The sequence below is a fragment of the Myxine glutinosa genome, chromosome 8 (assembly GCF_964187855.1).
Source record: "Myxine glutinosa chromosome 8, kmMyxGlut1.1, whole genome shotgun sequence".
Lineage (NCBI taxonomy): Eukaryota > Metazoa > Chordata > Myxini > Myxiniformes > Myxinidae > Myxine > Myxine glutinosa.
In genome coordinates this window covers 86,261,724-86,284,578 of record NC_136268.1, presented here as the reverse complement: position 1 = coordinate 86,284,578, position 22,855 = coordinate 86,261,724, and the positions used below count along the sequence as shown (strand labels likewise).

At 50.9% G+C, this 22,855-nt stretch overlaps 2 long non-coding RNA genes across 3 annotated transcripts in view; one reads left to right on the top strand and one right to left on the bottom strand.

Moving 5' to 3' along the window:
- LOC137432671 (uncharacterized) overlaps nt 1-22,855 on the top strand; it is a 243,816-nt gene that overhangs the window by 62,734 nt on the left and 158,227 nt on the right. The window lies entirely within an intron of this gene.
- LOC137432097 (uncharacterized) overlaps nt 19,084-22,855 on the bottom strand; it is a 43,021-nt gene continuing 39,249 nt past the window's right edge. Inside the window, exons 2-3 of one of the 2 annotated variants that reach the window (XR_010985415.2) lie at nt 21,356-21,646; nt 19,084-19,482 (exon numbers count right to left, since the gene is read on the bottom strand). This is a non-coding gene — a long non-coding RNA (uncharacterized LOC137432097). Of the gene's footprint in view, nt 19,483-21,355; nt 21,930-22,855 lie in introns of those variants that run through there. The other variant, XR_010985414.2, reaches the window with a different exon arrangement.

Genomic DNA, 22,855 nt, shown 5'->3' with positions numbered 1-22,855 from the left:
TCATCAAAGGGTGGAGCCAGAAGCCCCTACAACCAACCAAGCACGAGTGGTTTGGCTTGAGAGGGCAGAGAAAGAACGATCGGGGAGGTTCGCGAAGATTCCAGGGTGTGGCCTATATAAACCGTCACGCGACGCCCCCACCAGAGAGAAGTGAGTAAGAGTCCACCGGGAGTTGAGTTCAGAGCTCAGTGGAGGAAGAGCAGTCCACCGAGAGTGGAGTTGAGCCCAGTGGAGGAGGAGCAGCGAAGTTGTTGTTGAGTCCAGTGGAGGAGGAGCAGTAGCGTTGAGTGAACAAACCGCAGCTTTGGGACCACCGCAAGTGAGACCTCCGTTAGTCCAGCCCCCCTGTGACACGCAGCTTCGACCCGCTGCTACGCGGGAACTGATTGCGGTGGGATCGGTGGCCGTCGAGGTCGAGGCCAACGTCCCGTGCGGGAGCAAGCTCCAACCGAACCTTCCTCTCCTTCCAGCCATTCATGCCATTCATCCCTATCATCATCCCCCATGTAAGTCTGATTGTCGTCCGTCTTTTATGTTGTCCTGGGGTTTAAATAAGCGATCGGTTTGGCGATCGCAGCTCGAATCTTGACGGCGGCTGTCCACTTCCAGCCCGACCGATCCCCGCTGAACCTTCCTCTCCCGCCAAGCCATCCACCTCCAGCGATTCGTTCCTGCCTTCATTTCCCCATTCGTGTGAGTCCGTCTTTGTTTGTTCTGTCCTGGGTTAAGTAAGACTGCATAGGTAAGCTAGAATTGCTCTGTGTCCTTCTGGTCCTTCCATCTTTCTGTCTTTATTTTCGTATCTTTCCTTCTCCTTGGTTCCTTTGATTGTGTACATAATAGTTAGAAATAAATTATGTTTGTTCTTCCTACCTTACCTTCTGGTTTCCTCACATCCGTTCGTCCTTGTCTTTTCCCAATTGAATACCTGTGGCACGATTTGGCCAACGAATAGGATCGGGTTAGTTTCTGTTAACGGTTCGAGTCGCGGGCTGCCATCCGCTCGGCAAATAACATCTTGTCCACGGTCTCGAACGAGGTTGCTCACCTGCCTCCCTGGAGGGAGCCGAGCAGCTTCAGGAGCGGAGACGGCCAGTGAAAATAGAAGGGGGACTAACCCCCTCCTAAGGGGAGTGCCGTACTCCGTTTCCGTAACATTTGGTGTCAGGAGCAAGATTCGGACCCGAAGTGCGCTTAACGCATCAAATTACGAGTGGCCCAAAATTTTATTTTATAACATCCAAATTTTAAAAAAAAGTGCCATGGATGCTCAAGGCGATCGGGTGCTGGTGGGGGTAGAGTTAGAGTGGTTAGAATCAACCCAGGACCCCAGGGAAATGTATGTGGGAGAAATGGAGGAGGAGAGCAGTGAGAATGTGGTAGCGGAGGCTTCAGTCACACGAGATGGCGGCGCCTCGCATGAGGTGGGAGGCGCACAAAATGGCGCCTCGCACATGGCAGCGAGGGCCGCGCCCGCTGCGCAAATGGCTGTGATAGATGTGCAAATGGACGCCCTCATGACGCGATTATTAGCGAGGATGGGAGTGTCAAGACAGGAACTGAATGAAGAGATGGATCGAATGGCCAGATTGAAAAAGGCGGGGGAGAACATTGACCGCAGATTGGGCGAGCAGGGCACACAGGTGCACGACGAGGTAAAGCAGGTCGAGAAGTGCTGGTTGAGCGAAGCGAAGAAAGGCGCGGGTAAAATGACGGGTGTAGAGATCGCGACCCGGGGTTTAGGGAAGCCGGCGACCGCTGAGGTAGGAGAGAAAATTTTATTAAAGCCAGCGGTCGTTGAGGTGAATAAAGAAAAAGTAGTGGTGGGTATAGTTGAAATTGAAAAGACGACGGAGGTAGCCCGGGAATTGAAGGGGGAAATGGATTATGTGCAAAGTCCGTGCTCACACCTTGATGCCGTGCTTAATCCTTATAAAGATTTGCAGCTGTTGGTGCAGGGAGGAAGAAGAACCCCGAAGGTGAGTCGTGCTGTATATTGTGCGGGGAGATTTTGCATGAGGATGTTTGGCGCAGAAAGAATTGTCGCGCGATTGGGATCGAGAAAGCATCCGGGCGTTGGTGAAGGGTCCCCTGTGAGTGGAAATGGCGCGCTTGTGGCAAAAAAGTGTGCATCGGGGAATGAGCGTGTTACAAAGCGCGAGTGTGAAACCGAGTGCGAGCGAGAATGCACGTCGGAGGGTCTGTGTGAAGCAGAGTATACGGAGTGTGACACAGAGAGTGAGTTGGTGGTGGGGCGAGTGCGAGAGCGCACATCGGAGCGCGAGTGTGAAACCGAGTGCGAGCGAGAATGCACGTCGGAGGGTCTGTGTGAAACAGAGTGTACGGAGTGTGACACGGAGAGTAAGGTAGTGGTGGAACGTGTGCGAGAGTGTACACCTGAGTTGGTAGTGGCACAGGTGCGAGAGGGCACATGGAAGCGCGTGATCGGGTGTGCAAAAGAGTGCACACCCATGGTTGTCACAGAGGATGTGACCGAGGAGCGGGTGCGAGGATGCACGCTTGGGATGAGTGTGCAAGGAAGCACACCTGAGTTGGTTGTGGCACGGGTGTGGGAGAGCCCATTGAAGCACGTGAGTGGGTGGATGTGAGAGTGCACGCCCATGGTGAGTGGTACGGAGTACGTACCGAGGGAGAGTGCGCAAGACGGTGCGCGAGGTGTGTTAAGGAAGTGTGCGAATGGCGAGTGTGCGTGAAAGGTGTGGTGTGTAACAGGGAGTGCGGTGGTGGAATGGACGGAGTGTGTGGGATGCACTGGAGGCGCCGAGACGCCGGGTTTTGTGAGTGTGAAAAGGGTCGCGTATGTGAGTAAGGCATCGACGTTAAACGGGGCAGCGTTTAGGGCAACGGATAGCCGATGCGAGCACTCGGGGCGCGGTGCGCTTTGTTGGATGTGAGGCCCGGCGCGGGTCGGTGTTGCGTCGCTTCTCTTTGAAGCGTCGTGGCCGATTCGGACCTGGCTCTGCCCCGCAGGGTGGAGTCCGGGCCTTGTCGGGCAAGGCGACCGGTCCGGTTCAGGGGCAGCTAGGAGGAAGCGGTACGGTGCCCCCTGGCGGGGGGGGGGGGGGGGGGGTTCCGACCGGGTGAGATTGAGCCATCGGGCTGGGGACCGGAAGGTGCCGCGCCGAGATGGTGCGTGGAATCTCGGCCCGAACCAAACCGCCTCCCTTGACCCGAATGCCGGACGGATTCAACCTGCAGGCGACCAAACCACCCGAATTCATTGCTCGGCTTTGCGAAGCCGAGTTTTAATGATGTGACGACGCACCGAGGCTCAGATATAGTGGACTGTGATGATGATCGTGTTTTGGATTCAAAATTTTGGGATAGGGAATTTGTGATTGGTTGAAATTTGATGGAAAAATTGGTAGTGAGAGATGTCCGATGTGTAGGGATGGCAACTCTGCCATCTCTCACACACGGGGCACATGAGCGCTAGCTATGGGGTTTATGGCAGTGTAAGCTCGCCGAGGGAGGGTTAGGATAAAATGATAGGGATCTAGAGAAGATTGACCAAAGGTAACGGTAGAGGTAAGTAGCGACATTGAACAGGTAGTGGGGAAATAGAGAGGTTAGAATGGATGATAATAACGAGGGAGCGCAATAGTATAAGGGGCGACTGGGAAGCACAAGTTTCAGAGGGGAGCAGTTAGATCAGATGATGCTGTGTGTGTGTAAAAGTGTATTCAGTAGCGTATTGTGAAAAGTGTGAGGTGATTGTGAGTTGTATTGAGCGTGAACAGGTGTAAGGAGCAGTGTATGAGTGAGTAATAGTGATTGAGTGTTGTGTTGAGCGAATGGTCCTGGAGGAAGGAGGGCACAGGAAGCACCAGGTGTAGGAGGATTGCACAGGTGTGCAAATACAGGTGAGCATGGTTGTATGGAATAAATGGTCTGGAATATATGGAGTATGGAATGGACGGTGTGGAGTGAGTATGGTGAAAACTGTGGAGTGGAGTGGATGGTGCGAAGGTGTGTATGGGGAGGATGGACCCCTATCACGAATACCCGGGGAGGGTAGTTTAAGAGTTAGGTAGAGGGAGTAGGTAAATTGTGGTTGGATATTGGCATCTGTGGTGCATGTGGCAGAATGGTGTTGGGATGGGTGCATTAGTGTCGTGGAAATGGCTGGGCGTGTGGCCTGTTAGTGTGTGTAGTTAAATGGGCACTCCACCACTGTGAGGATGTCGGCCAGGTGAGGCCGCAGGTGGGCTCTGGGAGCTGTTAGAGTTGTGGATGGGGCCCGAGGATCCAGAGGACGGACCCGGGTAGCCCAGTGCCAGAGGGCACCGAGTAGGGGAGAGCGCCAGAGGGCCTTCCCCAGGTAGATAGGTAAGGGTAAGGAGCAGGTAAGCTCGGAGGCAACTGCAGTGGTGGAGGTGTGCAGGTGGGTAGACCTGCTGGGAGAGCCACACAACCCAGTCCTGAAATTGTGCAAAGGCACAGGGAGTTGAATCGGGGGAGTGAGACCCCAAATTGATGAAGCACCACAATTTGGTCAATGGGAATTTGGTTCTTAAAACCGCATAGAGTAAGATGGCCAATGGATTGGCAGGGAAAGACCCCGGGTAGTGTAAAGTGTGTTAATGTCATTTAGAAGGTAGATAGGATGGAAATCTCCTTGCACCATCTACATCCACTCACCTGAGGTGACGACGGTGCTCCACACCATGCCATGGTTTGTTGTTGTTATTTTTTTTTGTGCAAATGTTTGGATTGTGAGACGCATCATGACGTGGGTGTGACATTGTGTTGTTGTTCCATCTCTCCCTCCTTATGAGGATTGATGATGAATTGGTGATGGCAAATATTGGATAAATGGGATTGTGACGAATTTGGTAGAGGGGAAATATGGGGAAGACGTGACAGTAGCGATGAATTGGTAAGGGTGTAGATTTTTGTACATACGGGGGTAAGGAGCAAGGGTAGAACAGGTGACGGGTGGGGTGACGTACGATAGGGACGAACGTTTCTCCGCTCGGTCTCCAGGCGCACCTCACCTTGCATTGCCTTTATTGATGTGTACCCTTGTGACCTTACCCCTCGCTAACCTGCCCTCTCTGTCTTCCTTCCCCGACCCATGGATCGTGCTCTCTGGGCACCGAGGGGAGCGTGCCGGAGTCTGCCATTGTGTGCCCGAACCCCCGCAACCAGCTGCCTGCATCGATGCACCACTTATGGACCACATGTATGTGGCTGAGCACCACTCATGGACCCCACGGGTTGGGGCATGGCCCCTCTGCTGGAACTGGCCACGATGGCCCAGGATCTTGCTTGCGGACCTCGGTGACGTGGCACCTATGCCAAACAGGTGAACCACCCCTAGTCGGCCCCTGTGGGCCATAAATAAAAAGTGGACACGTTTTGTGCATTCTTTTATTATGTCCAAATATGCCGCCAGCAAGAAGACGAAGAGAGATAACATCTGGAAAAACAATGGCCAGCAGAGGGAGCCAAAGAGCAAGACCACTAGCAGGGGTTTGTTTTTCATAATGAACTGTGGTGACTGTGCACTCCAGTGCGTTTATGGTGCTGTATGGGGCTTTATGGTGCTCTTTGTTGGTGCAGCGCAGGCTGTCTCCCCCCCTCCCCCCCCCCCCCAAAAGAACAATCACAGGTCCTGGGTTGCGTTTTGTAAATAGTCCAACGTCACTTGTAAATAATACTCCCCACCGTACATGTTTAGTTTGAGAACCATTCCGCAATTCGGTTATCCTGTGGGCGTAAATCTGTTAGGCAGGGTGCAATGCAGCAGAGGGACATATTTATTTGTGTTTTAAAACTGTCACACTCAGGGTCAGGTTAAATGTAGAGGGAACTACACCTACATGTCACAATAAGTAAAGTTGTCGGCCGGAGCCGTGCCGTGAGGAATGAGGGTGCTGTGTTACGGTTTTTAGAACCTTCACTTTGTAAATTTAGTATTAAAATTTCCTATTGAAGGAGCTGTGCTCCCACGTAATCGGAAGAATGGACGCGACAAAAAGCTGGAATTCGTCCGAGTTTCTTTATTGTCACCAAACAACTCGGGTACTCTGAAAAGCCCGTTTATCGGGCAGCAATATATATACACACATTATCCCGGAGCGTTTGCCCGGGAAAGGTGAGAGGGGGCGTGGCCGGGCGTCCTGGCCGCGGCCTGGCAAGTCGAGAGCGGGCGTGGCCGGGCGTGCCCGGGGCATGCCCGGGCGTCCCGGCCGAGGCCTGGCAAGTTGAGCGCGGGCCTGCCCGGGCGTCCTGGACGAGCCCGGCATGGTGATCGCTCCGCGTCCTTGGTAGGTGCAAGGCGATTGTGTAAACCCAGCGGTAGCCGCTACACACGTCCCCCCAGAATCGACTTGCACCGGCAGGGTCAATTTGAGGGGTGTCCTGATGACCCGGCCGAAGCGACCCCTGGCGGGTCGTGGGGGGGGGGGGGGGGGGTCCGGTGTGGTGGTGGGCGGTCGAGTGAGGGGCACCGTGGACGGGGGGCGGCCTCGCCGCGGCGGAAGGGCCAACCGTGGCGGTTGGTCGATGTCCACGTGCGCCGGCTTTAGGCGGTCCACCGCAATCCGGTCCGACCTGCCACTGATGTCGATGACGAACGACTTGTCCCGTCGCAGGACCCGGAAGGGCCCGTCGTACGGCGGCCGGAGTGGCCCCCGATGTGCGTCATGACGCACAAAAACGTACTCCGCTGTGTGAAGCGCTGGGGGGATGTAGGACTGGGGGTCACCGTGGTGGGATGTTGGCACGGGGGCAAACCATCGGGCGGCCTCCTGGAGGTCCGAGCGCTGGTGAGCTGCGGACCAGGGACTGGTAGCGTCGGGCACGAATTCGCCCGGGACGCGTAGCGCCTGGCCGTAGACAAGCTCGGCGGTGGATGCCCGGAGGTCCTCCTTGGGGGCCGTGCGGAGGCCCAAAAGGACCCATGGCAGCCGGTCAGCCCAACCGCCGTCTTGAAGGCCGGCCATGAGCACGGCCTTCATGGAGCGGTGGAATCGCTCGCACAACCCGTTGGCTTGGGGGTGGTAGGCCGTAGTACGGTGGAGCTTGACCCCCAGGTTGCGGGCGACCGCGCCCCACAGCTCGGAGGTGAAATGCGGGCGGCGGTCCGACGAGATGTCCGCCGGTGCGCCGAAGCAGGCGACCCAGGTGGCGATGAAAGCCTGCGCCACATCGGCGGTGGTGGTGGAGACGAGGGGAACGGCCTCCGGCCACCTGGTGGTCCTGTCCACCATGGTGAGCAGGTGTGTGAACCCCCGTGATGGGGGGAGGGGGCCCACCAGATCCACGTTGACGTGGTCGAAACGTCGTTCGGGCACGGTGAAAGGTGCCAGCGGGGCCTGGGTGTGTCGGTGGACCTTGGCCTGCTGGCAGGCTGTGCAGGTGCTGGTCCAATCGCGGACGTCCCTTCGAAGGCCGTGCCAGACGAATCGCGCCGACACCAGCTTCTGGGAAGCTTTCCGGCCCGGGTGGGAAAGGCCGTGGAGGGAAGCGAAGATGCAGCGTTGCCAGGTAACGGGCACGATGGGGCGAGGCTGGCCTTGGGAGACGTTGCAGAGCAGGACAGTGTCCGCGAAGGGGATGTCGGCCAGGCGGAGGCCCGTGTCCGCCGCCCGGAGGGCTTGCACCGTGGTGTCGGTGGTTTTGTCCGCCGCCATAAGCGCGAAGTCCATGCCGAGGTGGACCGCGTTCGCGCTGGCCCGAGAAAGACAGTCGGCCACGGCGTTGTTTTTGCCGGCGACGTGCCGGATGTCCGTGGTAAACTCCGACACGGCGGAGAGGTGGCGCTGTTGGCGGGCCGACCACGGCTCCGTGACCTTGGCCATTGCGTAAACCAACGGCTTGTGGTCGACGAACGCCGTGAAGGGTCGGCCCTCCAGGAGGTGGCGGAAATGGCGAACGGCCAGGTGTAGACCGAGGAGCTCACGGTCAAACGTGCTATATTTGAGCTCGTTCGGCCGGAGCTGCCGGCTGAAAAAAGCGAGTGGCTGTCAAACCCCGTTCACCCATTGCTCATGTACGGCGCCCACCGCGTAGCCGGAGGCATCCGTGGTGAGGGCGATGGGAGCGTTGAGCACCGGGTGAGCGAGCAGTGTTGCGTCAGCGAGGGCCCGCTTTGAGCTTTGGAAGGCCGCGTCCATTGCTGCGGACCAGACGATGTCATGCTTGGCCGGCTTGCCCCGGAGAGCTTCGTAGAGGGGCCGCATGAGTTGAGCAGCGCGGGGCATGAAGCGGTGATAGAAATTCACCATTCCCAGGAATTCCTGCAGGGCCTTTATGGAGCGGGGACGCAGAAACGTGGTGATGGCCTCAACCTTGGTTGGCAGCAGCACGGCCCCGTTCTTGGTGATGTGGTGGCCCAAAAAATCAACAGCCGTCGTGCCGAAGTGGCATTTGGCCGGGTTGACGATGAGGCCGTGCTCGCTGAGGCGCCCGAACAGTGTTCGGAGGTGGAGGAGGTGCTCGGCCCGGGACGTGCTGGCGACGAGGATGTCGTCCAGGTAAACGAAGAGGAACGGCAGGTCACGCAACACGCCGTCCATCAAGCGCTGGAACGCCTGAGCCGCGTTCTTGAGGCCAAACGGCATCCGTAGGAATTCGAATAAGCCGAACGGCGTGATGACGGCCGTTTTAGGGACGTCGGCCGCCCTGACAGGTACCTGGTGATATCCCCGTATGAGATAGATTTTTGAAAAAATGACCCGTCCTGCCAGATGAGCGGAGAAGTCTTGGATGTGCGGGATCGGATACCTGTCGGGGGTGGTAGCATCGTTAAGGCGGCGGTAGTCGCCACATGGGCGCCAGCCGCCCTCTGGTTTTGGGACGATGTGTAGTGGCGAAGCCCACGCGCTATCGGAGCGCCGCACGATGCCGAGGTGTTCCAAAGCGTCGAACTCGGCTTTGGCCATGGCGAGCTTGGCTGGGTCGAGGCGGCGGGCTCTGGCGTAGACCAGCGGGCCCGTGGTTGGTATGTGGTGCTCGATCCCATGTCGTACTGCGACGGCCGAAAACGTCGGCCGCGTGAGGGCCGGGAACTCCGTGAGCAGGCGAGCAAACTCGTTCGCCGCCGGGAGGGCGCATGCCAGCTCGGTCGGAGCGGAGCTGCTCAATGTGCATACCAGGGAGCTGAAGGTCTCGACATTGATGAGGCGACACCGTTGGACGTCCACCAGCAGTCCGTGTGTGCAGAGGAAGTCGGCGCCGAGCAGAGCCATGGGCACGTTTGCGGTTACAAACGTCCAAGTAAAGTGTTGGCCACCGAAGCAGAGGGTGACATTGCGCGGGCCGAAGGTGCGGATGGCCGATCCGTTGGCCGCAACCAAGGAGGGGCCGCAAACCGTGGACTGCCTGTCCTGATCAGAGGTGGGTATGACGCTCAGTTGGGCGCCGGTGTCGCACAGGAAGCGCCGTCCGGACGCTTTGTCCGTGATGAAAAGTAAGTTGCCCGTGTGGCTGGCGCTCATGGCTGGTAATGAATGCCGGCCCGGCCGTTTCCCGGCCTGACGAAGGTGCACGGGGGTCGGCATGTCCGGGCCTTCTGTCTGAACCTGGCATGATAGTAACACCACGCTTGGTCAGGTGGAGGTCCCGGTCGTCGTGCTGGAGGTGGTCGGCTCGGCGTAGCGGCCGCCAATTGCGTCGGCAGTTCGGTTGTCGACCGTGACGGGTGCTCGGGCACCATGGGCGTTGTGTCGGATGGCGGTGGGCCCCAGGTCGCTGCTGCAATGCGTTGGCCTGCCGCGGAGATCTTGTCGGCTTCCCTGGCGAGGGCACGGGGATCCGTGATCGTCGTGCTCGCCAGGGCGAGGCGTACCGGGCTAGGCAGCTGACGGAGGAAAAGCTCCCGGAACAGGAATGCCGGAGAGTGCTCGACGAGCAGCGAAAGCATGTAGTCCATTCACTCGGACGGGCGCGTGTCGCCGAGCTCGGGCAGGTCGAGCAGGCACCGTGCGCGTTCCGCCGATGAGAGGGCGAAAGCGTCGAGGGGGAGCTTTTTAATCACGCCGTATTTGTCAGCGGCTGGTGGGCTCTCGAGGAGGCTCAGGGTGCGGGCCGCGGTGGCTGAACCGAGCGCTGCTACCACATGGTGGAAGCGGGTGTCGTCGGCCGTGATGCCTCGCAGGGCGAACAGGGAGTCCGCCTGGGCGAACCAAACCGCCGTGTGAGCCTCCCAGAAGGTAGGCAGTTTAAGGGCAACTGCCGTGTCCATGTCGGTAGGTCACCAATGAAGGAGCTGTGCTCCCACGTAATCGGAAGAATGGACACGACAAAAAGCTGGAATTCGTCCGAGTTTCTTTATTGTCACCAAACAATTCGGGTACTCTGAAAAGCCCGTTTATCGGGCAGCATTATATATACACACATTATCCCGGAGCGTTTGCCCGGGAAAGGCGAGAGGGGGCATGCCCGGGCGTCCCGGACGCGGCCTGACAAGTCGAGAGCGGGCGTGGCCGGGCGTGCCCGGGCATGCCCGAGCGTCCCGGCCGAGGCCTGGCAAGTTGAGCGCGGGCCTGCCCGGGCGTCCTGGACGAGCCCGGCATGGTGATCGCTCCGCGTCCTTGGTAGGTGCAAGGCGGTTGTGTAAACCCAGCGGTAGCCGCTACACTATGTACATTTCCCCTCTAATTGGCTGTTAATTGAAATGAGTGCACCGTAGCTAGTCCATCGCATGCACGTAGCAAATAATAGGCTTCCCTCGATAGTTATCTCTTTATTCTATGTCAGTATAAGGCTCTGTCTCCCATTAATTGACTCTGCATTGCACCGAATTGAAATAAGATAGATTCCCTTTCAGTCCCAAAAACCTCCATTGCCATCTGCATTACCAACTGCATTTGCCGCCATTCACCATGTGCTCCAGCTCGGAGAAGAAGGGCGTGGCCCGCCCATCGTCATCAAAGGGTGGAGCCAGAAGCCCCTACAACCAACCAAGCATGAGGGGTTTGGCTTGAGGGGGCGGAGAAAGAACGATCGGGGAGGTTCGCGAAGATTCCAGGGTGTGGCCCTATACAAACCGTCATGCGACGCCCCCCACCAGAGAGAAGTGCGTAAGAGTCCACTGAGAGTTGAGTTCAGAGCTCAGTGGAGGAGGAGCAGCGAAGTTGTTGTTGAGTCCAGTGGAGGAGGAGCAGCAGCGTTGAGTGAACAAACCGCAGCTTTGGGACCACCGCAAGTGAGACCTCCGTTAGTCCAGCCCCCCTGTGACATGCAGCTTCGACCCGCTGCTATGTGGGAACCGATTGCGGTGGGGATCGGTGGCCATCGAGGTCGAGGCCGACGTCCCGTGCGGGAGCAAGCTCCAACCGAACCTTCCTCTCCTTCCAGCCATTCGTGCCATTCATCCCTTTCATCATCCCCCGTGTAAGTCTGATTGTCGTCCGTCTTTTATGTTGTCCTGGGGTTTAAATAAGACTGCATAGGTAAGCTAGAATTGCTCTGTGTCCTTCTGGTCCTTCCATCTTTCTGTCTTTATTTTCGTATCTTTCCTTCTCCTTGGTTCCTTTGATTGTGTACATAATAGTTAGTAATAAATTATATTTGTTCTTCCTACCTTGCCTTTCTTTCCTTTACATCCGTTTCGTTTTAGTGATTTCCCCATTGGATACCTGTGGCACGATTTGGCCAACGTTAAGAATCGGGTCAGTTACTTGCTAATGGTTCGTGCCGCGGCTGCTAATCTGCTCGGCAATTAACATCTTGTCCGCGGTCGCGAACGGGGTTGCTCACCTGCCTCTCCAGAGGGAGCCGAGCAACTTCAGGACTCACGTCGTTCAGTCATAAACAAGGGGATTAATCCCCCCTTCTTAAGGGGAAAAAGGCCGACGTCGAGTTCCGTAACAATATATATATATATATTTTTTTTTTTTAATGTCCTCCAGGTTTTAGGGTCTTGAGTTTGAGTTTGAGTTTGAGTCCTTGTCTTGTCGTTGTAAATAACACAGGTAAGTTGACTCAGCCTGCCATCCTGAGTTCAGCAAAATCAGTACCAGCTCACTTGTAATTATGGGTGCATTGTATCATTGGCACAGCCGTGCTTCCAGAAAACAATGAAACCGGCAGCCATAGGCTGCACATGAAAAAACAACAACAGCATCATTGTTTTGGACAGTATAACACTTGTTAAATTTGTAATGAAGATGTCTCACCACAGACTTGGTGCCAAGTTTGGTAGGCAGACTCCAGAACCTCACTCTAATCCATGAAAACAAAGCTGCATTATGACCTATGGGAGATACGGACAACAGACTTTCAAACGTTCCTCGTATGTAGATCCTGTAGTCCCCCAATTTTGATGTGATAACTTGGCACATCAGACCTAATTACTCAGACCTTAATTCACCAGACTTTAATTACTTGGCACATCAGAAACTGCTTGACCTAGCTCAAGATTAGAGGGTCTATGAAGCCCCATTCTGACTCACACGAGGCAGTGGTGCATTGCTGCATTTGGCTTAAAGTTATAGTGACCTTTTCACACTCGCAGGAGAAATTCTACGCATTTCTGTGGCTGACGTTGCAAAAAGAATGTACTGAAAGCAATCCTCCTCTGGAGGTAGAATTTATGCGAGCCAGAGCGCATTCCTCTGCATACCAGGTGGTTCTCAATGAGAGTAGTTGCGTAGAAGATACATGACACATCAATGGCATGCGACTTATCTGAGTAACTCTCCCCTTTCGATATGACTAAACATTATCTTTAACAGTCTCAATTACTCACACCTTCCTGCCTATCATGCTCACACATTTCCACCAATACACATGTAGCCTTCGATCGTCAATGCTTCCAGGAACCTATCCATCTTCAGTTCAAGCCCTTTCACCGTTTGAGCTGCTACCACTGCCCCAGGGAGACCATTTCATGTGTTAACTACCTTCTGAGTGAAAGACCCCTGCCTTAATACTGTCCCAACCCTCCTCTTCTTCACTCTCAAGCTATGGCCCCCGATCCTATCATCCTATTGCTATCCAGTCTGCTGAAAAACTCTTCTGCATTTGTTCCCTCTCTACCTTCATTATCTTTAATATTTCGATCAGGTCCCATCCTTAAAAATGTATAACATCCAATCTCCTTTTGCCGCTCCTCATAGCTTAGTCGAGCAAGACCAGGAATCTATCTAGTAGCCCAACACTGAACCCGCTCCATGGCAGCTATGTCTTTTCTCAAATGTAGTGACCAAAACTGATCACATTATTCCAGGTGAGGTCTCACCAAATTTCTGTAATGTTAACACGACCTCTTTTGATTGACCAGATTTGGTGGTGTAATGGTTACAGCATCCGTTCCAAGTTGGGAGGTCGGTGGTCCAAACCCCGGCCGAGTCATACCAAAGCTCAAAAATGGTATGAGCTGCTTCCTTGCCTGACCTTTAGCATTTAAACGATTAAGAGCATTGGCAATGCCCATAGATTGGCATCCATGGGGAAGAGAAAATTCCTCCTTAGGAAATGCCCTGCTGAGTGCGGTGAGAAAAGTTGCACCATTATTGTGACGTCGTTGGTCCTGAGTACCCCAGGAAGTAACGCCATTTCCCCCCAAGCTCAGTGGCTGTAATAATATGTCATCTAACAGTCTTGTGTTATGTCAGGTATGTTTGTCTGCATGTCCATTTGTGCATGTGACAGCTCACTACAAGCATCAAATCCTGTAAATTATAATAACTAGTGGGGTCACCCGTGGGGATCCCACGGGCATGGAGGCGTATCGTTGCGATCGGTGCAGCCGTTTTTGAGGTACCCGGGACAATAACGTTAGGCTGGAGTCCAAACCTGAAAATGCTGGAGACCAAAGCTGAAATTGGAAAAACAATATAGCCTATTTTACTCCAGGGGGTCCCAGGATCAACTTCTTCGGCTCGATCTACAGCAAACAAGGAATCTCACCTGATCCTGGGAAGATCTGCGACATCCGGAAGATGCCGTCACCGCAGGATAAGGAAGACTTGAGCCGATTCATTGGACTGATGAACTATCTGTCACCACATATTCCCCACTTTACGGATAAGGTGGCACCCCTCCGAGATTTACTGAAGAATGGAGTGCCATTCCTGTGGCAGGAAGACCATCAGTTTGCATTTGAGCAACTGAAACAGAGTGTTGATGCAGACACATGTCTAACATACTATCATCATGACAAGGAGACAGTTTTGGAAGTGGATGCGTCACTGAAGGGACTGGGTGCATGCCTTTTGCAGGATGACAAGCCTGTTGCTTTTGCGTCACGAACTCTGACACCCACTCAGTCTGCATATTCAAACATTGAACGAGAAAATCTGGCCCTTGTTGCTGGCATACAGAAGTTCCATACTTACGTGTTTGGGAAACGCTTCAAGGTAAACACAGACCACAAACCATTGGTCATGATAATCAGCAAACCGCTTACAAGCGCCCCTCCACGGCTTCAGCGCCTTCTTGTGAAAATCCAAGGCTACGATTTTGATCTGGAGTATAAGGCCAGCTGTGATGCTATCAGACACGCTGTCGAGGCTACCGAACCCAGAGAACAATCAGGAACTGCAGTTGGACACACGTGTAGATGGTATTGAGTTTGATGATGTGGATGATCGTCATCGCTTTGACCTCATTGATTTCAGCTCAAGGAAACAGGACCAACTCAGAGAGTGTGGAAAGGCTGATATAACCTTTCGAGCATTGCAGCAGGTTGTTCATCGAGGGCGGCCTGCTAGGATTACAGAGCTGCCTGTGGACCTACGTCCGTACTGGCCATACCGTGATGAAATTGGTATTTTTGACGGTGTTCTCTTCAAAGGTCGACAGGTACTAATTCCAGAGCAGCTACGTAAGGATATCCTCGACCAGCTCCATGAGGCGCACATGGGGATCGAAAAGACAAAACGTCGAGCACGCGAATGTGTTTACTGGCCAAGTATGTATCTGGACATTGAGAGAGTTGTCAGAACATGTAAGGCATGTCAAGAAAACCAACCAGAACAAAGGTGTGAGGCTATGATAGCTCATGAGATACCAGCGGTACCATGGACAAAGGTAGCCAGTGATATGTGTGAGCTACACGGGCAGACCTACCTCTTGGTGATGGATTATTACACCAAGTACCCAGTTGTGAAGAGAATGGAATACACGACGAGCAGTGCAGTAGCCAAGGTCACATCTGAATGTTTCAGTATGTTCGGTCCACCTCTGGAGATCGTATCGGACAATGGACCTCAATATGTGGGTAAGCCGTACCATGATATGTGTACCAAATGGAATGTAAAACACACGACAACATCGCCGAGGTATCCACGCAGTAATGGATTGGTTGAGAGACAAGTTCAAACAGTGAAGAACATGATCAAAAAGTGTATTAGATCAGGGAGTGACAAAGATACTGCACTACAACACCTGAGGTGCACACCTATAGATTCCCACCTCCCAAGTCCAAGCGAAATGCTGTTCAACCGGCCCATACGCACCAACCTACCAAGTCGTCTGTTGGTTCCTGCACAACAAAGGCATCAGGAAATTCAGGAACGATTGAAGGAACGTGGAGATCGGATGGCAAAGCAATACAACAGAACGGCTGGGCCGCAATTACCTGAATTGGCTATTGGACATTGGGTTCAGCTTCTGAACAAGGACACGCACCAATGGTACCCCGGGAAAGTTGTGGCTCGCTGTAATGAACCCCGCTCGTATGTAGTACAGACGCCTAACGGGACGCGTCTTCGAAGAACCAGGGCACACTTGCGTGAACTTCATCCACCCGATTGTGGCGCCAAGTGGAAGGACGAACCGACCCAACCAACACATCAAAGTCTACCAACTGCTCAACACGTACATTTCAACAACGACGCTCCAGCAATGGAAACTAATGGCTGCTCCAGCTCCAAGGATGACGAGAGTGCTGAGACAACAAGGCCGGACAACTCTCCGTACTTGACCAGATCAGGCCGTGTGATTCGAAAACCATTGAGATATCGTGATAGTGAATAACGACCATCAGAAATCAGCCCTTGTAATGTTAGTGTAGAGACAATCCGTTGATTGGAATGATTCTGTGTTTTCTCTGTTTTAGCTAATCATACTGTGCAGTAATTACATTTTGGTTAAGAGTTATAACAGTAACCCCAGATCCCATCTATGTGTGGTTCAAGTTGTGTCTGATTGTGTTTATTATTTTGATTTAGCTTAATAGTGTTTTGTTGCATACAAACATAATAATTTCAATGAAAGGGAGATGTTGTGATTGGTACTACGTACTGTGTAGTGACGTCTGGGGGCGTGGCTTCGGTGGTTGATGGCGGCTCGTCATGCTGGCCGTGTGCTCTGTGAGAGCTTGGTATCGTCTTTAATAAACCACTTGATTGAAGGAGATTCCTGAACTTACTACCCCAATGACGAGTTCTATGTTCGATTGACATTTTGTACACATCGGCAGATCTTTAAATCAGGAAAGTCTTGAATTATGATCCAGAATGAGAAACAAAATTATCACTACGTTTTCTTTGTCGCATTATCCTATAGAGGCAAAAATGAATGATAATTATTTTGGGCTCATGGCCTAAAATATGAGCAAATTAATAGTATTTGGGGTATAGTAGAAAGAAACTAGGTGAGATGGAATGGATGTGGGAGAAGCGAGCAAAATAAAAGGGCACAGAATGCTAAACCATCACTCAAAGTGAACATTCCTAATGGAAAGCACGTGCATCAGAAGGTTGTTTTTCCCAGGCAGCAAAACCTGCCCGTGAAAGCATTATAGGATTCATTTACTACACCACAATTATGCTGAAGAGGCATGCAGTACTGTACCGTGCAGGTCTTAGCCTGCCTCCCTCGCCCACAAACTGCATCGCACTGATCTAAGCTTTAGGGCAAGTGGCGATAAACAGGCTGATGCAATATTTTCAATTCTTGCAATAGAACTATTTAATTTTTGATTTTTATACCTTACAGGGGACAAAGGCACATTGATGAACTTGTACAAATGATGAATCATGAAATTATCGTAATAGGGGTCATCTACATATTACTTGCACAATTAAGGTATCAGAGGAAAGAAGGTTGTTGTTTTTCTGGAGAGGGGATAATTGTGGGATGGGGGGCGGGGGGGGACAAGTTAATGAAAAATAAAATAAATATTTCAAAGGAAAAAGAGACAGATAGCTGATTGTGTGTAGTGGGGGGTGGGGACAAGTTAATGAAAAATAATGAATTCAAAGAAAAAAGAGACAGATAGTTGGTTGTGGGTAGTGGGGGGGGGGGGGGGGGCGTGGGGACAAGTTAATGAAAAATAAAATAATGAATTCAAAGAAAAAAGAGACAGATAGTTGGTTGTGGGTAGTGGGGGGGGGGGGGGGGGCGTGGGGACAAGTTAATGAAAAATAAAATAAATATTTCAAAGGAAAAAGAGACAGATAGCTGATTGTGTGTAGTGGGGGGGGGGGGGGGGGTGGGGCAGGGGGAAGTGGGGACAAGCTAATGAAAAATAAAATAAAGAATTCAAAGGAAAAGGAGACAGATAGTTGGTTGTGGGTAGTGGGGGTGGGGGGGGGGGGCGTGGGGACAAGTCAATGAAAAATAAAATAAAGAATTCAAAGGAAAAGGAGACATAGTTGGTTGTGGGTAGTGTGGGGGGCGGGGGGGAGGAGGGAGGGGGAAGGGGGAAAGGGGTTAGGTGGAGGGGACAATATGCCACAAAAAATCCATGGAATTAAGAGGGGTTGAATAAAAGGAGCTACTATACATGACTGCACCACATTTGCATAGCGGTGACAAGATTGGTGCTGTTCCCATCTGAGTACACAGCTCAGGATGCTGGTATTCCAGGTTTAAATCCCACATACGATACTATGCAGATGTCCCATGTCTATGCATGTCCTTGTAATTCATGTTAAAGTACAATGATTTCTGATATCTTTCTCCATTATCCTTATATAACAGCAAAAAAAAATAAAAAATTGAGGATTACATGTGAACAATGCAAGTTGTTGTTGTTTTTCTGGTCAAGGTCTGCAACATGCTCCAGGAAAACTTCACAAGCAAATGTAAATACGCAGACACCTCCAGGTTAATTTTACATGACAACTGCCAGGCAAACTCGCTTACATGAACAAAACATTGAGCCGTGGCCTCGTGAATTCCTGAGCCGCCTCAGCTGAGTCCAGATTAAAACCAACTACAGTCACGTTAAGGCCCAGACCACCACGGAACGGGCCTTTTCCTGCTCACATCACGAATTGTGACATCCGGTTTTTGTGAACCTTCCTCCTGATAGTCTCAACTGTCTCTGGCGTGCAAGGTTTAGCCAGGATAAAGTCAACATTTTTTCTTCTTTCAATATTTGTTAGTACGAGCATTGACGTAGGCCGCACTCTTTACACAAAGAGCCATTAAGGTGACGTTGTATGAATGTATGATGGTGCTGCAGAGTTGCAACATCTCTTAGCACACACAGCAACATGTCTCTTCACCGACACTTCTTGAGAGTCCGGTTATATGGATGGAAAAGTACTCGGCAAATGTAACGGCAAAAACAGTAACACTGTCCCCACCCAGTCATGCCTTGCTCACACAACTTAGCAAAGGCCTTCTTTCTATTCCACCCCTGAACACGCCCAGCTTTGTGCAAGAACACAACAAGCAGTTGCTAGGTAACTGATAAAGATTTCACAATGGCAGCAATTATTGAAAGTAAGGAAAAGCATCAGCAAAAAGAAAGGAATCAGAGAATGGCATCAAGGGGGTGGTTTTTGCACAAGATCGCCATAAAATCAGCATTTGTTTCACAGTCACGTGATCAGCTAGCCCATGAGGTTCAATTCCCGACTGCAATTGATATTTAATTTTTATCAGTAACATCCATGATTCTAAAAGACAAGAAGTTCTACTAATTGTATGATATGGTGCCTCAACTATTGAGTTGTTTGTTTTCCGATAAACCATGAATTAATTGTGATTCAACATGGCATTTTGGGTCGTATTACCAAGCCTATTGTGCAAGGTCAGAATTTCGAATCAGAACAGCTGGAGCTTGGCAGTTAACATGGCTGAGTCATCAAAGAAGTAAAAAAAAAAAAATTATAATAATTATACACCACCGGTCAAAACTTTTAGAACACCTCAATTTTCCAGTTTTTATTGAAATTTATGCAGTTTAATGTCTCGATGTACTCTGAAATTAAGCATAGAACAAATATACAATTGGAGATAAAAAGAAACCATAGAATAATTTTGTTTAACAAAATTTTATTTTAATTTTTGACTCAGCAAAGTAGCCACCTTTTGCAGATATAACCGCCGAACACACTCGTGGCATTCTTTCCACAATGGAAATCAAATATTCTTCGGGAAGTTCTTCCCAACACTGATGCAGCAGTTCCCACAAATGTGTTGCACTTGTAGGTTGCTTTGCTTTCACCCTTCTGTCCAGTTCATCCCAAACAAGCTCGATGGGGTTTAAGTCTGGAGACTGTGCTGGCCATTCCATGATTTGAAGCCTACCGTCTTCTTCTTTTCCTCCTGGAAAAAAAAGCCTGGTGTTGGCTTAGCAGTTAGGGTGCCGGCTTGGGATCCTAGGATCCTGGGTTTGAATCCCGGTCGATCGCTGAATTAACGCCAGGGTGGTTGACTCGGCCTGTCATCCTTCCGAGGTCGGCAAATTGAGTACCAGCTTGCTGGGATGAATGATCACGGTGTGTACCCCGGGTTAGAATAGGTACACCGTATCCCTGCACATGGTAAGAGGCGACTAAGGGTTGGCGTCAGGAAGGGCATCCGGCCATAAAAACATTGCCTCAAACAGGGAACCATGATAGTCATGGGGCCCGCAAGGCTAACCCCTGCTCTAGTGGGGAAAATGGCCTTAAAACGATCATTCATTCATATATATATATATATATATATATATACTGTGTTCAAAAAGTATCCGACCTTTATTTTTCGTGCGTAAAAAAAAGAAGCTAGGGAGGCGTTGATTGGTGCACGTATGTAGGCGATCCTAATGCACACGCGTGAATTTTTTCCCACCTGCAGAAGCTGTCATTCGACGGCAGACCGCCGATGAGTGACGACATGTAAGTGAGTGCCGTCGGATTTTCGTTTTTGACAAAAGGACGGAAAAACTTGAACAACGCTACTGCATCAAATTTTGTGTTTTTTGGCCTCGGGGATGTTGGATGCTTCCATTGTGATGACTGCAACTTGGTTTCTGGGTCGTACCCATAAACCCAGGACTCATCGCCAGTGATCACTGTGTTGAGGAAGCTGGGATCACTGTTCACAGTCTCCAGCATGTCCTGTGCGATCTCCAAACGGAGTTGCTTCTGCTCAATCGTTAGCAGCTTTGGTACGAACTTCGCTGAGATTCTCCTGAAGCCCAAATCCTCCTTCATAATGGAATGAACGGTGTTGAATCTTGCGGATCGTTTCCACTTGGGAATCGCCAAGCTTTACACAAAATTTGATGCAGTAGCGTTGTTCAAGTTTTTCCGTCATTTTGTCAAAAACGAAAATCCGACGGCGCTCACTTACACTTCCTCACTCATCGGCGGTCTGCCGTCGAATGGCAGCTTCTGCAGGTGGGAAAAAATTCACGCGTGCGCATTAGGATCGCCTACATACGTGCACCAATCAACGCCTCCCTAGCTTCTTTTTTTTTACGCACGAAAAATAAAGGTCGGATACTTTTTGAACACATCGGATACTTTTATAAATAAAGGTCGGATACTTTTATATATATATATAAAATAATGGGCAACTGCTGCAACACTGCCAGTGTCACCAGGGGAATGTAAGCACTGAAGGATGTGTGACACACCTTTGTGAGCACACATGCATTGCAGCAAAGTCATCCTACAATGAGTTACTAAACCATCTTTGTAAATCAATAGTTTCAATTTCAACCCACTATGGCCTGTTGCTTATTCCCTCCGCCACCGAAAGTGGACGGAGCTTACGTTTTCACTCCTTTCTGTTTTATTTGTTTGCCGGCGAGCATGATATCTCAAAAAGGTTATGGACGGATTGGGAAGAAAATTGGTGGACAGGTTGGGTGTGTGACAAGGATCAATTGATTCGATTTTGGTGAAGATCCGAATCCGCATAAAAGATTAAAAAGATTTGAAAAGTTATTCTTCAGCATTGAGAAATGGGGCCAAAACGATAGTCACAGAATGGTCGCCTACAACTCTGATGGCGGAGCGGATATTGATGTCAACATCACTGATTGTATGGAAGCTAGTGGGACTGTGATTTAATTTGATTGTTTGGGAGTTGGGACTGATGGTGTCAGGGTATCGGCGGGGTCCGTTGAGAGGCCCGAGGTCCTCCCGTAACTTCATTTGTCAACAGCACTTACAGTGAAACCCCCTTCGGCTCATCCTCACTTCCTCACCGTTACATGATTGAAGAGTCATGGCCGGTGAAGATCACGTCATGTTTTGTTTGAAGTTCTATGTTCTTGCGGTGTTGGCCGGGGGGAAGTCTGGCTGAAGTCTTTCACGAACTGGCTGGTCAGGTGTGACGTTCGACTAAGCTTAGGACAGGAATTTGTAATTTGCCCAGCACTCTTCGCAAACGACACCACCGTGGGATCTTTAACGTGTGCACCAACGCATGCTGATGAAGTGACGCCCTGTTTCATATCCATGGGAGGGACGACACACCCATTGATGAATCATCCAGTCTGTAAAGATTCAAACCCAGAACTCACTCAAACTCAAAGAAATATTTGCTGGAAAAGCAAAAGCAGCACCGAAAACGGCTTCCAACGCATGGACAGACATGAATTTCAACTTATATAATACATTTATTTATGCTTTATTTATTTACTTTTCAACAAATACCAAAATCAAATAGTCAAAATCAAGACTCTCTATTCACCTTCACTCTATCATTCCTCTTTTTTCCCACGTCTGGAACAAACTCCCCCACTCCCTTCAATCCCCCTCCTCCCTCCAGGTCTTTAAAACAGCTGTTCACCGACATCTCTTATCTTCCCCTTTCCAAAACCTTGATCTTTTCTACCCCCGCTAATTCACCCCAGATACACTTTTTTAAAATTCTGACTTATTTCCTGGAAGTCCTAGCAGTGTCCATGTGTTTTATACCTCTCCCACACCCCCCCCCCCTTTCCCGTGCCTCCTCTCCCCAAGCACTCTCCCTCCCACAGATCTCCTGGTGTCCCTGCTCTCAAATGTTGTACTTGTGTGCTTCCCCCTCTCTCCCCATCTTGTCTCCCGCTCCCTTTATCTTACGTTTTATGTGTCAGTTTGTCTTTTCGTGATTAATGTTGGCTCTCTTACACGAGCCTCGATCTTGTATACCAAAAAAATTAAATAAATACTGCGAGCTAAAAAGGCTGCTGCTGTGATTTGCTTTGTTTATGACCTTGTAGCATGATACTTCAAGTTTTAGGTTTGGTACAGATGCAGATCCGGTCTGTCAGTGGGATACAAATTGTAAACTGTTCAGACTGGTTAAAGGAATGTTCTACTAAGCAATTCAACGAGGAATATGCATTGGGTCTAAATGTCTCATCACGAGAAAGAGAAGTTAACACATTATTGAAAATCTTTGTTCAATGACAAAAACAACCTCAAACAATCCAGCAGAACAATTGTTACGTCAAATGGAATCATATTGTGAGCATAATGACTGACAAAGCACTAAAAGCTGACTGGCAGGATAACTCAGAATTGGCTTATTCGTCTTGTGCTGTCAAGTCTGATTTTCTTGGGTTGACTGAAAACTGTCACCCTGGTACCTTGCAGGCACGGCGTTGCTTCATCGAGTACAGTGTCCGTCAAATGGAATCAGGATTGTCCGGTAGAGATTGTCCAGTATTGTACAGTCGTGGCCAAAAATATTAGCACCCTTGCACTTTTTTCAACTA